Here is a 17038-nt window from a genome sequence, read left to right as displayed (position 1 = left end):
AGTAGTAGAGCATTAGCTTAGAGAAAGCTCAAGCACAGTGCTGAGGCCCTGAGTTCAAATAAGCTCTGGGAAAAGAAAGAAAGAAAGAAAGAAAGAAAGAAAGAAAGAAAGAAAGAAAGAAAGAAAGAAAGAAGGAAGGAAGGAAGGAAGGAAGGAAGGAAGGAAGGAAGGAAGGAAGGAAGGAAGGAAGGAAGGAAGGAAGGAAGGAAGGAAGGAAGGAAGGAAAGGAAAGGAAAGGGAAGGGAAGGGAAGGGAAGGAAGGAAGGGAGAGGAAGGAAGGAAGGAGAGGAAGGAGAGGAAGGAAGGAGAGGAAGGAGAGGAAGGAAGAGAGAGAGAGAAGGAGGGAGGGAGAGAGGGAGAGAAGGAGGGAGGGAGGGGAAAGAGGAGGGGAGGGGGGAAAGAAGGGAAAGGATCAGTTAAGAAAGGAAGAAAAAGAAAATGAGAGTGTTCTCTCCTTACTTTACTCCACGCACACTGCCCACTATTAATAGCTCTCAAGATAAAGAAAGAGGTGATATTGTCCTCATACCTAATGAAATTTTAACCACTTTGCACCACTCCTTAAAAATAACAATAAAAAATGAAAAAGAAGTACCTGAAAGAGGATTTTTAAGACTTAACAGGTGTAGCTAACACCACGTGAGCATTTCTAATACTTCAGAGACCACACTGACAAGCTATAAGTAAAGCCATGCTGAAGAGGAGCATGCGGAGATTTTACTCTTAAGGACTGCACAGTTCCTTAAAGAAGGTAAGTGCTAGATAAGCGAACAGGCCAGCTTGATATTTGATATTTCACACTCTGTTCCTACTGATTTTCCACACACATCAGGTTTGCATTCTGTGACACAGGATGAAGCCTAGAGCATCCTTCACTCTTCAAGAGCAAGGGCAAATCAGAATACAGCAGCTGCTAGCTGACCAAGTCAAATAGGATCAGCAGCACTTGTGGTTCTGAGACCCACATGAGTTCATGGGCTCCCACAATGAGCTACTGAGGCAGGCGGTGTAGATTCCAGGTGCCACCCCAGATTTACTAAGGCCTGGCCTTTACAGGATGACCAACACCCAGAAAGTCATTCATAATCCTCAGAAACTGGGGCAGCTATAGTCAACTAAAGTCAGCATGAAGTTCTAGACACAAGTGCTCACCTGTTACCAGGCCAAAACTGAAGATAAAGACTCAAACTTTCAGAAGACAGAAGAGAACTCAGGAAAAGCTCACCCGGCTGTGAGGACCTTACTCAAAGTTGGTGACAACAGCTTAGGACACCCAGGTCCTGCAAAGAACAACTGCTCTGAAACCTGCAAGCACCAGGCTCAGCCTAGCTTCGTGCCTGGTGTCCAGTCTGACCTTCCCTTGGAGTCAGTGCTCCCCTTCCAATGCCAAAATGACCTTCTGAAACACTCCAGGGTCCAAGGCTGCAGATATTCTTGGCTGTATCAGCCCTGGCAGCCACGGCCTTCTGCGTGATTCTCAGAACCTGAGCCAGAGCCTCCACTGCAGGCCTGACCTTTCAAACTCTGTATTTCGCTGCCATTCAAATTTGAGTTTTCTCTTTACATGTTATTTGGTGATGCTATTTCCCATGCTCAATTGTAAAGAAACAGAACCTGCACTAGAATGGTATTTGTCTTCACATGTGCATACACAGCAAACCTATCACTGGCAATGGTTTTGTTTGTTTCATTGAGATGGGGTCCTGCTATGTGGCTCAAACTGGTCTCAAACTCTCAATCCTCCTGCCACAATCCCCAAAAAGGTGAGTCTAGAGACATGTACCACTACATCTAGCATGAAAGCCTCTTGGGGCTTCTCAGGGTTGGGAATCACACCCAGGCCCTGCAGTCTTTCGCATGGTTCTATCTCGGAACCACATCCCAATCCTGGTGGAGGCTTTGAAGCAAATATTAACTGGCTTCTATAAATATTGTATTCTGAAATTACTGAAAATACCATTTAAAAGTTATGGTAGAGGGTGGGGGTGGGGGGAGGGAAATGGGGACCAAGACATATGAAAGGGTATCAATGTATGGGAATTAATGCACCATCTATCTGGCAAATATCACGTAACCCTTCTATTAATTACAATAAAAATACATGAAAAAAATAAAAATACAAAAAAAAGTTACGGTAGAAAGACCTCATTAAATGTCATTATTTCTGCAACAGCTAGCTGAACATTTGAAATATGTCTGAAGTTTCCAACTGCATTCACGCTTATGTCCAGTATATATCTAAGGATTACAACATAAAAGAATCCAAATTAATATCTAAGTAAACACTGCAGAATCTGAAGGTTTAATATACTTTATTTTCCATGGAAACATTAAACATAAATACGGTGCTGAAATTTCTTGCTAAAACATCAGTATGTCTAACTTATCTCTCTGGATGTACCTAACTTTGGAAACCTTTGATAGACACATAATGAAAAAATACTTTTTGAGTCATTAAGGTAGTCATTATCAGACAACTGTTACTGAGTGAGTGGATTCCTTAATACCAATGGATAAGAAAGGAGATGAATTCATTAAAACACTGATTGTTATCTGCCCGCCTTGACCTTGAGCCTCAGCAATGAGAGAAGAAATAATTTATTTCAGTTAACTTCTATACATTAGAATATTGGATATATGCATATTTGGTTATTTGAAATTGGATAGGAAAGGGGGGGAAACAAGATGAGGGTGGGGGTGGGGGGGAGGGAAATGGGGACCAAGACATATGAGAAAGGGTATCAATGTATGTGAACTAATGCACCTTCTATCTGGCGAATGTAATGTAACCCTTCTATTAATTACAATAAAAATATATTTTAAAAATCTGGAACCATAATGTTTCTCTAAAGGTAAAAATTGCCTGATTTATAACATATCTGAAATTTTAAAAACTTAAAAAAAAAGAATTTTGTGTGTTGTGGAGCATCCGTGACATGTTACACTTCTACAGTGCAGATACTCACAAAATAATACTAAATATATTACTTTAGAACAAATTCAGTTGTAGACAGATCCCTTCCTTTCATGGTTTATATTGTTCTATGACTTGGCTACAATGTGTGCATAGTTTCATAATCCTTTACAGAACACAAAAGGGCATATGGACAGAATAGGAAACCACGTAGGCATGCACACAAATGACAAGCTGTCATCTGGGGAGGGGGACTTAATCAGTAGGGGGGGCACTTAATCCGTAATCTCCATGTCAATGTAGACACTATTCCATTTTTGGTGGCATGTTTTCCTATCTTAATGATAGCCACAGGTTTCTACATGTTCATGTGAAAAGAATGAACTGAATTACCTTAATAGATTCAATAACATAGTTGAACAGATAATAAGAGAGTTTGCTCTTCTCTTTCTGGATTTAAGGCACTTGAAAAAAATGTGTCCCTTAGCAAACCATCCAACACAGAGACTGCCAGTGCTGCCATTCAGAGGGGCATCAGCCACTTCACAGATCATGGTGAATTTGCTGGTCCTGGCACATGCTGGGGTGTGGTGAATTTTCTGGGAGCAGGACCTCATCCCGCCCTGCCACCTCAGAATGGGCCATTCCCTACACTCTCCCTTTCAAAACCAGTGACATTTCAATGTCCACTCTACCATCTCTGCTGTTCTACAGCCACAATATAACCTCTTTACACAGAGTCTTTACACTGTTAATTCTGAGAAGGCCTCCAGATATACTACTACCAATGCTTAATCTATAGGCAGCCAATGGCCACAAAGCAGCAGCAGCCTGAGACCCACAGGGCTCATGTCTAAGCAAGGCCCTGTTCCTCCCCGCAAGCTTCTCCACCTCCACCTTCCCACTTGTGTGGGAGGGAGGTGACAGGTCAAAATCTAGAGACTTGTAGGAAAAGAACAGGAAAGTGACTACCCAGGAAGACTTTTTTTTTTTTCGTTGTGAGGCTTGAACACTGGGCCTGGCACCATCCCTGAGCTCTTCTACTTCTTGAGCCTCTGAGCCACTTCCGGTTTTCTAGTGATTAGTTGGAGGTAAAAGTCTCACAGACTTTAGTGCCTGAGCTGACTCTGAGCCACAGTCCTCAGATCTCAGCCTCCTGCATAGCTAGGATTATAGGCATGAGCCACTGGCACCCAGATAGGATTAATCTTTTTAGGTTATTGCCAGTGGTAATCATCAGATCTTTTGAAATTGACTTTCTTTCATTATTTCCCTTAGAAAGTGGGTCATTTTCTCAAAACCACAAAGTTCAGAAAACCAAGAACAATTTCCCTTCAAAATTCCAATCGAAGTCTTCTAGTGTTAACACTTCTTCTACAATAGACTTTAAATAAATATTTATGATTTAAAATGAATAATGCTGAACAGTAACACAGTTTGCTAACCTAAAATATAGATTAAATCCTGCAATCATGGAATGAACACTTCACAACCGAATATGTATGCCTTCACATTTCTACCTCCTGAATACCTGGAAGCTAGCCTAAAAAACATAGTTTATTTCCAGTACACAAAGAAACCTAGGAGAAAAATGCATTGTATGGGGATCCAAAACCCTGGGTCATTAAAGTTGTATACAACTCACTTCTCTCTATGGATTTCCCTTTTCTGTTTATATAAAAGTAGGGCTCTGAAACTTATTTCTCAATACCATATGTTCTAATCAGCTTGTAAACCAAGCTGATTAATGAGTTAATATGAAGAAGTTACAGATCTATCAGCCAAGCCAACATTTCTCCAAAAGCGACAGCATCAGAAATTAATTAATCTCCTGTCTAATCTAAGGTACTATGGATAGGTCACACCTGTCAAGTTCTTTAGAAATGGTTTAGACATTGAGTCCTTTCATGTTAATAAATTTGAAGTTGATTTTTGCCTTCTTTCTAATATACACAAAATGACAACAGAGTTAACCTTCTACCACATGGTTCAGGCAAGTTCCATACTGCCCACAAACAGCCTATTCTTGGCCCCTCAGTACTCACTGTCTGCCCTACCTTCTCAGCGACTATTTCCTGCACTACACAGGAAACATTTTATCTCTTTATCTTCCAAATGCATCAGTTTGAGGGCTGCACTCAATAAATAATTGCTACCTAAAGGACATGTCCCTCTGAAGCCAAGAGCAAGACACAAACACTTCCAGAATAATACACCCCTTTACCTGGCAAACTTTCTCTTTTTTTTTATTTTTTTTATTGTAATTAGTAAATGGGTTACATGATATTTGCCAGATAGAAGGTGCATTAATTCACATACATTGATACCCTTTCACATGTCTTGGTACCCGTTTCCCTCCCCCCCACACCCCCCACTCGTCTTGGTTTTCCCCCCTTCCCTATCAAATTTCAAATATCCAAATACAAATAAATTCAATATATCAGATAACAAAGTGAGATACTGTAACAATATGAGATAACCAAGGGACAGCAAAGGAGATGAGAGACAACATAGTACATTAAGGACAACAATCATTCATTATATGGCTTTTGTTTCACTATCCTGGAGGTCCTTTCAATTAGCTTCACATTATATGTCCTTATGTATCAAGATTTTGCTCTATTGCAAATCTCTGCTAGTAGAGCCCAAGGTTTCTACTGATTATGACGAATGAGGGAAACCATTGAGCCTAAGTTCCTTTGAGTCTGGCTTACTTCACTTAATATGATTTTTTCTAAGTCTTTCCATTTCCTAACAAATGGGGTGATGTCATTCTTTCTGACAGCAGCATAGAACTCCATTGTGTACAAATACTACAACTTGGTGATCCACTCATCAACTGAGGGACATCTAAGTTGGTTCCATATCTTTGCTATGGTGACTAGTGCTGCAATGAACATTGTTGTGCTAGTGGGTTTAGTATGTCCTTGTTTCTGGGTGGTTGGGTAAATACCTGGCAAACTTTCTATCCCCTCACTATGGGAGAGGAATCTGCTAGTGGAAGTGACCTATCTCCCACAGAACAATCTTCAGTAAGAGCTTTTCTACTTTCTTCACCAACCCTAAATGGAACACACCTGCCAACAGCACACGCCAATGTGCCAGTTCTGTGAGATGCAAACGCAAAACTTTGCACCACTTCCTGGTGGAAATCCCATGGAACCATGTTCTCTCCCAGGAAACGGTGGCTCTCTGTGTTCCTGGGAAACTGCATCCACAGATTCAACCAATCATAAACTCAAAAGTTTGGGAAAAAAATTCTACGTATACTAGTCATGAACAGACTTTTCCCTGAACAATGTAACAACATTTACACACAACTTGTAAGTATTGTAAGTAATCACAAAATGATTTAAAAGCAGAGAATGGGAACTTGCAATTTTATTAAGAGATCTGAGCAGATAAGGAGAGATCTACCTTCACAATGTCCTTGAATTCCACAAAGCTTCCTCTGATCTACCCACTGTTACCCCAAAGCAGAACAAATCCTTATGGCTATCTTCTGCCTACAGAAGGAAGGACTGGTTTGTTTGAGTTTTAACAAATCCAAGAAACTAAGATTATAAGCATTGATCAAAACAACATGCCATTTGTGATGTGATATCAAAGACAAATGAGAAAATACTGTGTGACAACCTTTTAAATTAGATGTGTATCTTCTTGTATTAAATTGACCTAAGAAAGGGGATTTTACATTGCTGTGTCACCACGGTGTCCTGTTCGTCTCCAGCATGACCATGGGGAGTGGAGGGATACTGATTTTAAAGTGAGGACACACTTCCACTGGCCTTGGCTGTGCGACTGTGGGCCAGCAGGTTTAACTTCCGAGCCTAGTGTCCTCACCTTATCAAGACATGGTGTGGGCTTCCTAAGCCTGTCATTACTCAATCACCTTGACAGGGCTGTTTGTCCTCACCAAGCTGCAGCAAAGCTTCACCATCCATCCCTACCTGAGAACAAGAGTGCTTTTAAAAATCCAGGCACCATCGGGTCTGTTCCGCCTACTGCTCCAGACCCAGATCTGGTCTTCCACCCTCCCTGCTGCTCTGCCATCCAGGCCACAAAGCCAGCCAGCTGCCTGCCTGCCTGCCTGCCTGCCTGCCTGCCTGCCTTCCTTCCTTCCTTCCTTCCTTCCTTCCTTCCTTCCTTCCTTCCTTCCTTCCTTCCAGAGTACCCTTCCACCCCAAGTGCTCTGTGGCTCAACACACTGCAGTATCAATGTACCAGTCTTCCTCCAACTCAAGCAGACATCCAAGCAGGGGGAGATTGATGGCCTTGCCTTCCCTGCATCCTCCTCTCCTGAACTACTGCCATCTTTGCACTCTAATAGGTGACCACAGTATGCTGTTGATTGATCATTTAGCAGAACACATCTGGATTGGATTCGTTTACAGTGTTATTGATATGTTATGATAAAGTAATCTCTGTGATGAGGAAACTATAACCCTTATTGGCAAACAGACATCATATTCTTCTAAACTAATCGCTCCCTATACAAAATCAGTTTTAAGACCCCAGTCCTCAAAGCTGTATTTCCGAGATAGTGGTTCACTAGCAACGTTCAGCAAATGTGGATTCCGGAAAGCCTTACACAGAGCTCCATCAGAGTATGCATTTTTCAAGAGTTCCAATGACTATATTACAGTTTTCCACTTATTTGTTTTTGAAAAGGTCAACAATGCCTCAGCAAGATGACACCTGGACCAGAGACTTCCTTGAGTTTTCAGTAGCTGATGTTCACTCTTAAGTCTTCAAGACAAGACATTCAAGATAGACCTCCTCAGTGCCACCAAGCCCACACTGCCATTTCCCTGGATGGCAGAGCTCTGGAATTCAAATAACTTGGAGTCAATCTGTCCAGTTAAAATTTGCCCCCTGATGAAGTAACAGAGATGTGTGAGATACCTGGGTACCCTTCAATACTGAGTAACCTTCAGTACTGGGTATCCGTCAGTACTGGGTAACCTTAATGAATTTTCTTCTTAGTATTATCTTAATAATATATGATAGATTTCCATTAAATAGCACAAACAGAAGCTCGCAAAGAAAGATAAACCTAACAGACAACATTAATGTTGCCTCAGCTTCATACAGCACATACACACAAAAACAAAATGATGTAATACTCTTCTCTAGCTCTTCATAAACATGCTACACTTAAAAACCTATGGAGTACAATTTCTATGTCACTTTCAGAGATATAAGGAGTCAAATTTGTAAGTGGTAATTATGAACTGAATCTTTTCTTTTTTGCTAGTACTGGGGCTTGAATTCAGGGCCTGGGCATTGTCTTGGGCTTTCTCAAGGCTAGAGCTCTACCATTTGAGCCACAGCACCACTTTTGACTTTTTCTATGTATGTGTTACCAAGGAATTAAACCTGGGTCTTCATGCATGCTAGGCAAGCACTCTACCACTAGTCCACATTCCCAGCACAAACTGATTCTTGTTCTTAAAAACTATCTTGGTTCCATGGAAATTTTACTCTGTATAATCTCATATTGTTACAGTATCTGACTCTGTTATCTGATATATTATATATGTTTATTTGTTTATTTGAAACGGAGGAGGATAATGAGGGGAAGAAGTGGAGGGAGGGAAATAGGGACAAAAACATGAGAAGGAATATCAATGTGTGAGAAGTTATGCGCCTTCTATCTGACGAATATAACTGTAACCCCTCTACATTAAATTTTGTAAGTATTTATTGTACATAAGTAAAAAATAAAAGTAAATAAATAAAAATAATTAGAAAAATTAATACAAGGCTGCAAACTTTTCTAAGTAACATTAAAGAATTAAATTTAGTTACTTGTTTTTAAATACATCAACTGGGTCTATTATTTCATTGTGTTGTTGCTGACCTTGTGAGTTACAACTTCACTAGGAATAGGAAGAAAAGAAAAATAATAAAATGTCCAGGATATATTCCCTCCCCCCCCCTCTCTCCCTTTCTCTCTCTTTCTCTCTCTCTCTCAGCCTGGTCACCCTACTTCCTTAGGAGTGATAATTGTGTTGTTTCATTTTATTTGATAATTTTAACATTAAAATGTTTTACCTAAATAAAAAATAAATATATTTTTGTAGGCAAAATAACTGTCTTGGTTCCATGGAAATTTTACTCCATATAAAATACAAAATAATCTCATCACTGTGCCAGAATTTTCTGTTCAAATCATATAAACATATTTTATTGCAAAAAGTATTCAAGAAACTTAGGTAAAACTAAACCATGCCACAAACTCTCCAAAGTAACAGTCTTCCTATATCAGATGACCACAGGCACAGGCAAAGATTCCTTTCCTCCCACAGGTAAATGACCAGCTTGTTTAAAAGAATGACTGAATGCACTTTCAGGAGACACACGGACACCTTTCCCAACATGACAAAGTCTGAGAAGTGCACACATCAGCAATTCAGACAATGCATACTTGGCCTGCCACACAGACATCTGCCACTTCTCCTCAGGGACAGGTTGCCCAGCGTTCTGCTGGGACTTCCATAGGAACCCAGACGTTCTGCATGGACTGCCACAGAACCCAGACATTCTATATGAACTTCCACAACAGCCCAGACATTCTGCATGGACTTCCATAGCCCCAGACATTCTGGAGACTTCTACAGGAACCCAGACATTCTATATGAACTTCCACAACAGCCCAGACATTCTGCATGGACTTCCATAGCCCCAGACATTCTGGAGACTTCTACAGGAACCCAGACATTCTATATGAACTTCCACAGAGATCCAGACATTCTGTATGGACTTCCATAGAACTCAGACATTCTATATGAACTTCCATAGGGATCCAGACATTCTGCATGGACTTCCATGAGCCCAGATATTCTGGAGACTTCCATGGAACCCAGACATTCTATATGAACTTCCACAGGGTGATCCAGACATTTTGCATGGACTTCCACAGAACCCAGACATTCTGGAGACTTCCATGGAACCCAGACATCCTGCGTGGACTGCCACAGGAACCCAGACATTCTTCATGGTCTTCCATAGAACCAACTATGCCTTGCTGACTCAAATGTTTCCTGGTGAATTACAGCCTTCTTGCTGAATAGTAGCATTTCCCCCACGTGTGAAATCACGTTGTTACCAGTTGGGATAGAGAATGTGGTAACATACACTGTTTTGGCACAGCAATAAAACTTTTTAAAAGTTGACATGTGTCTTCTAATTGAGTTATAGTCACACTGTGTCATGTTTTTCTCTTACTTAATATATAAATAATATAGAAATCTTCTAGCTGGATGTGTTGCTGAAGTGACAAAGCACCTGCCTAGTAAAGAAGAGGCCTGAGTTCAACCCCAGTACTGTCAAAAAATAAGTACAAGATAATTCTTTAGCAGATCTTAAATCAATATGGTATCAATATGGTTGTCAGAGACAACAATAACTTTATGTCAGATTTTTTTAATTGGTGCAGAGTATTTTTACACCCTGACTAATACTCCCAAAGGCTGCACCCTCCTGTACAATCATCTGTACCATCATGAGGCCCAGCCTGCACTCTGCCAGTCCTTCTCCACACCCCTGCAGTCACCCTCAGTCTCCCCCCTGCCCCTGCACCTCAGGCTTCTCGACCATGGCATCAAATGACACTGTGCACTCCCCCAGACTCAACTTCCTTTGACTTCGCATCTATTAAGCAGGAGGACAGGCTCCCCAGACTCTATTCCCAGTTTTCTCCTGTGTTGTGCCACACCTGGTAGCAAGAGCACTGGCCAGCCCAAGGACCCCAGCCACCAGCCAACATCACGAACCACGTGGGAGCAAAAGTTCCCAGCCCTGAAAACTGCAGAAAGCCAGACTCTCCATTGATTCCCCATCCACACAACTTCCGAATCTTTTTATTTTCTCTTAACTCCTTGTAGAGTTCTAAGCTAAGAATACCACAGCTCAAGCTCTTCTTGTGCTACTTACTAGCAACCTTGCGCAATAAGCTTGATTTACCTGGACCTCTGTTTCCCCACTTTGAGATGCCCATCTCTTCTGAGGAATATCTGCAGTAAGTCACAAACTCTATCCTGAAATGTAAAAAATGCCAACCGACAAAGATTACCAAATATGATTACCATTATAGTTCTTATTTTCTACTCTTTATAGATAACTGAAAAATAAGACAAAAATCTGAATTAAAAACCTCAACCTTGGAATAAAGGATATACCAAGAATCCTAAATCACCAAAGGACCAAAAAAGTACCAGCAGTGAAACTTGACTTTTAAGATAAACATCAGAAGACCAATAACATAATTGTACAAAATATTAAATAAAATTTCATAAAGAATAACAATAATTATTATTTACAAGTTTATAGTTCCCAGGTATAGAAGAATAAGTGTTCGTTTTGGCCCCTAAAATCTATAGCTCCTGTCCAAAAAGAACGGGATTCTTACACAATAATAAAAATTAAAAATGATAGAATTGACATCAGCTGTTGCATTTAAAAGACTTATACCTTTCAAAATGCATCTGCCCCCTATGAGACCCTGTGATAAATAATAAATACTGAGGTCTAAACATACTTAGATACAGTGTTTATATGCCTGGGTACAGCTTTTTGCAATCCAAGTTGAATACACCAACATCAGGGAGTGGGCCTTGGGCAGGAAAAAACTCTTCACACAGGAGTTCTAAGTCCTGCACACCGTTCAGAGCTTTGCCCACCAACTTTTCCCAAGGATTTTCTGCTTCATCCACTGTCACCTTACTATGACCTTCCTGTTCTCTTTCTGCAAGGAAGAAGCTACCTGCACACAGCCAGCATCATGAGTCACTGAGAACAGTTACAAGTCAGGAATAAAACACTACTGTATCCTTGTTACTAGAACCAACCGTTCCTCCCCAAACTTTAATATTAGGAGCATAAAACTATCTCTGTAGCCTAACCATAACTGTTAGCCTACTTTCAATCAAGTTTTCTGTTGGGAAAATACTCCACCTCAGTTGCCCGCTTTGGTTTCTGATAGAATTGTGATATTCAATATGGTATTCACTAATACCAGTGATGAAATCTAATGTTGATCACTTGGCAAAAGATATCTACCTCCTAGATAAAAGGACCAAGAAAATCTGGGCATGGAGGCCTGTAATGCCAACACTCCCTGGAAGGAGGGTTTCAAGTTTAAAGCCAGTTGTACACAGCAAGATATATATCTCAAAACAAATACTATCTGGGTGCTATAAACCTGCATGTAATCCCAGCTCCTCAGAAGGCTGAGATCCATTAACTAGCAAAATGTTGGAAGTGAAGCTGTGGCTCAAGTAATAGAGCACCAGCCATAAAATGAAAACCTGTGAGAGAGCCCAAGGCCCTGAATTTTAGCCTCAGTACCAATATAAAAATTAGACTAAATAAATGAACCAGAACACATAAACATCTTGTGTTTCAGTATTACATATAAATATGGAAATATCAACCACTCAACGTTAACGATGTAATGAAAGCTATTTTCACTGAATTTTTTTTTTGGGGGGGGGGGGGGTCATGGGGCTTGAACTCGGCCTGGGCGCTGTCTCTGAGCTCTTCAGCTCAAGGCTATGGCCCTACCCTTGAGCCAAGCCCCACTTCCTGTTTTCTAGTGGTTAATTGGAGATAAAAGTCTCAGGTCCTTTTGTGTCTGGACTGGTTTTTGAACTTTGATCCTCAGATCTCAGCCTCCTGAGTAGCTAAAATTACAGGCGTGACCCACCGTACCCCGCCTGAATATTTTGATAATGTTTTTACAAAGTATACCTTCATTCTCCACTCTGCATTTATTTTAGGACTGTCCCCTTTATATCACGGGTGGGGGTCAGGGCTACAATGATATTTCTCCTTTCCTTATGGTAGCCCTTATTCTGCCTTATTCTAGCCATGGCTTAAATGCTGAACACTGGTGGCTCATGCCTGGAATCCTAGCTACATAGGAGGCCAAGATTGGAGGATCGTGGTTGAAGCCAGCCAGGGCAGGAAAGTCCATGAGAAAAGCTGGAAGCAGTACTGTGGCTCCAGTGGTAAGAGTGTTAGCCTTCATCCCCTGCCCACCTTCCTCTCCAGGCCTTATGCCTTCACCTGCCCCTCCCCAACACACACACATCTACCAGATACTTTCTAGCCCTTCCAGCATTGGCTCAACAGGACAATTTTCTCTGGGAGCAGGCAGAGTATTCCTTTTACGCACAGTATATTCACTGTGTGAAGCAGCTGATTTCAATAGAGAGGTAATTCTCAGTCTGTCCAGTATGGCTTCATTATTCTTTTTTTTGGCCAGTCCTTGGCTTGAGCTCAGGGCCTGAGCACTGTCCTTTGGCTTTCTTAAGGCTAGAGCTCTACCACTTGAACCTCAGAATCACTTCCAGCTTTTTCAGTGTATGTGGTACTGAGGAATGGAACTCCAGACTTCATGCATGCTAAGCAAGCACTCTACCACTAAGCCAAACTCCCGGCCCTTCATTTAATCTTGAGATAATATATCCTATACTTTTCTAACAAAGGGTAAGCCCAGAAACTATCCACTGCTTTTTGCACAGCTGTGACTAAAGTACTGTCTTCCAAAGTGTTTTTATTTTCAGGTATTCTATGGGCACCTTTGACAAGACCCTATCCAAGAAGAGATTAATTGGGTTTTTCAAATAGTGTTTCTTTCCAAACATACAGTTATGACTACACAAATATGCATTTCCATAATATGAAAACTGTATCAACTGAGTCCTCTACCTCCCTCTGCCTCTCAATCAGTAACTTCCTAGCCCTCAGTGAATGTACTACAGGACTCATAAAGAACAACAGGTGAGAGGATCATTCTCCCCCACCACCACCAACCCGGCACACAGGGATGGGACCCTGGCTGTGGAGAGCAGGACAGAGTGGCCAGGCTATCCAGCAATCAGGGCTCTGCCAAGGAAGACCCACGCCCATACACCTCTCAGCCTTCAGGAAAGCCATGGCAGGCATACTTTATAAGGTTAGAAAAGCAACCACGGTTCCTTGGCTTTACTCATTGGGCACCTACACTGCAGTTGTGAAAATATTGGACAGGAATGTTTCAGGGATGTTGCCATTGTGCTTTATTGACTAGTAAGATGTTTTTCTCAAGAATGTGTTCAAATTTCTCAAATTGCCAGGGAAATGTCTATCTCCTGCCAGTCAAATAACACCTTGTTTCTGAGGTGACAATCTTTCATAGCTATGAATCTTTCATTAACATTGGGTCAGGAGCTTGACTTTTTTAGTATTTCTATTGTCTAAGAAAGGAGAACTCCCAGAAAGGAAGAATATCTATTAATCATTTGAAGATACTGCTACATATTGACTCTGTAATAAAACTTTAGTGAGCTCTTTCTGTGTGGCTAACCTCGAGACTGAGATGACCACAGTCTCTCTAAAGTGTTCTCAAGCTGCAATCACACACTATTCTGGCCCCTGAGAGGCGTTACGACTAACCCTCCTAATTATAGGCCTTTCTCTGCTATTACTACCTCTCCATTAAATCTCTAAACTAAGTAGCAGTTCTAAAAAAATAAAAATAGATGTAAGGTGGTATTTTTGCTCAAATTTCAGTTACACTGAATGAAAAAGATGAAGTATTTCTATGTACAATAAACATGTTTATCTTATACAAGCAAACTAATTTTAGTGCACGTTAGCCAGCAAATTCTAAAGTTCTTTCAGAATATTTCCTTTGTTTCCAACACTACACTGTCCAATACAAATACAATATACACTACACTTGTTATAGTAAGAGGCCAAATTAAGATGTTCTATCAGAACCAATATCCAAAACATTACCACTAGAAGATAGCAAATATAAAAAGTCTTTTCTACTCACTGCATGTACCACACTTTGGGTAATTAACCTGTCTCAAAGGCTGAGCAGGGACCTGTGCCTCCAGCTCACTCTACTGGACCACCATGTACATTTCCAGAGGAGAAGCATTCTGGCCTAAAGGCCAGACAGGAAAGGCTTCCATGGCAAGCCACTGGGGTTTTCTATGGAAGCGAGCTCCTTTCCTCTCCTGACCCCCTCCCCCCAACTCCACCATGCCTGCACACACTTTAATGCCCTTTTTGAAGCATTAGTCTTCTTGGCTGGGGCACACACAGGATATTTTGTGTCCATGAACAGAGCCATCAAAGATACTGTCAGTGCGTGGTAGTGACAAGAGCAGGTGGGGTTATTTTGCCGACAATGAAGAAAGGAGTTTTTTCTATCCTCCTCCTCAGCAAAACATTCTTTCCTCTTCCCTTCTCAAGGAGACACCTTGGTCTCGGCTCTCCCTGTTCTGGACTAGAACTGTGTTTACTTCACATGAATTCTGTGCCCAGTGGAAGCACAGGATGTGAGAATGGGCTTGGAGGGACCGCGGATGGGCAGCCTCAGCAGGGCAAGAGCTCAGCCCACCTCAGCCTCAGCAGGACAAGAGCTCAGCCCACCTCAGCCTCAGCAGGACAAGAGCTCAGTCCACCTCAGCCTCAGCAGGACAAGAGTCCAGCCCACCTTGCACAGGTCTGTTCCCCCTCCACCATTGAGCATCCAGAACCTCGCCAGGCCTGGAGCTTACTTACAAAGTTGTTTTAAATTACATGATGGGGGGAAAAAAAAAACCTCGGGCACACATGTGAGCTTTCCTGGGTCTGAGTAATAATAAAACCTGATGGCATGTCTTCTGTGGTGGTGTAATTACAGACGATGAGCAGGTTTTCTGGGGCTGGCCTAACCTGTTCTCCAAAACACAAAGGCAAGCTGCATAGTTCTTTCTCCGTGAGAAGATGCACTACACAAAGAAAACTAAAAATTACCTTCACGTTTTGTAGGAAGATCTAACAACGCAGTAAATAAAAAACAAACAGAATAAAACACCTCCACGAGGAAAACACACAGAGACCAGGCGGCCTCGCGGGGTTCCAGCCCGCAGACAGACATGACAGCCCGGGCTTCCTTCCTAGGAAGTCGCTAACTCCGGACGGTCACCCCTTCCTGGACTTCGACTCTCAGGAGGGCTTCTCCCATCTGGGACTTGCCCATTACGAGGTTGGCGGTAAACAGCGACTACCACCCCAAGGGGCGGCGCGCGGGATGCGGGGGTGCGTGCCCCGCGCCATGGGGAGGGGGCGGTGCGCAGGCCGCGCGCGGTGGGGAGGGGAGGGGGCTGCGAGCCGGGCGGGGAGTGGGGGGCGCGTGGCCGGGCGCCGCGAGGAGGGGAGTCGGGGGGGGGGGGACGGGCCCGGCGCCGCGGGGCCGGGGGGGGGGCCCGGGGCTGAATGCCCCCTTTGTACACTCAGCCGGCGGGGCGGGAGGAGCCCCGCGGCAGCAGCTCCCGCGCCGAGCCCGCGCGGGGCCTGCAGACCCCAGGGCGCCCCGAGTCCCCGGGGCGGCCGCTGGCTCCGTCGCCAAGCCGTGGGGGAGCTCCTAGTGGGTGTGGGGCGGGAGGGCCGCGCCGCGCGGGCGGGGACAGAGTTTCCGCGGCCCTGCCGGGCGCCAAGATCCCCGGGCCCCAAGATTCCCGGGCCCGGTCCGAGAAGCCGCCGCAGCCGCAGGCCAGGATCCGGCGCCCCACCGGGCTCCACGCCGGCCCCCGTTTAGGGCTGGCCGCGCGGCCCAGCGCCGGCCCGCGCCCCGGAGGACCGAATGCTCTCTTGCAACACCACGGACTCCGGCTCCGCAAAGAAGAAAAAAAAGAAAGAAGGAAGGAAGGACATGGAAAGGGGGGAGGGCACAGGTCTGTCCCGCTCTCTCCTAAAATCCAGACCCCGGCAACGAGTCCGGTCCAGCCTCCTCCCACCCCTCACGGGCGCGCCCAGGCTCGGCGCAGCGAGCCGCCGCCGTACTTACTTTCCTCAGTTTGGGAGGACGCGCCCAAGACGAGGAGGAGAAGGGGAGGGACAGAAGGGGGGAGGGACGCAGGGGGAGGGGGCGAGCGCGGTCGCAGTCCTCCCGCGCAGGGCGTCTTCCGCCCGGGAAACTTGCGAGCAGCGACTGGCCTGAAGCCGGCGCGGCGCCCTGGGCCCCGGAGCTCTTCCGCGGCTGCGGGAGCGGGCGGGTCCGCCGCGGCGCGCGCCCAGGGCCGGGAGGAGGCGGGCGGGCGCGGCCCGGCAGGAGGGGTGCAGCAAAGGGGAGGTGAGGGA

At 43.9% G+C, this 17038-nt stretch overlaps 1 protein-coding gene across 2 annotated transcripts in view; it reads right to left on the bottom strand.

Moving 5' to 3' along the window:
- The window catches only part of Mbnl1 (muscleblind like splicing regulator 1), a 164877-nt gene that overhangs the window by 129927 nt on the left and 17912 nt on the right, over positions 1-17038 (bottom strand). The gene's annotated exons all lie outside the window — the stretch shown is intronic.

Source organism: Megascapheus bottae, chromosome 1, assembly GCF_031878675.1.
Source record: "Megascapheus bottae isolate mThoBot1 chromosome 1, mThoBot2.hap1, whole genome shotgun sequence".
Classification (NCBI taxonomy): domain Eukaryota; kingdom Metazoa; phylum Chordata; class Mammalia; order Rodentia; family Geomyidae; genus Megascapheus; species Megascapheus bottae.
Note: the sequence above shows the minus strand (reverse complement) of the source record. Positions and strands in the feature narration are given on the sequence as shown.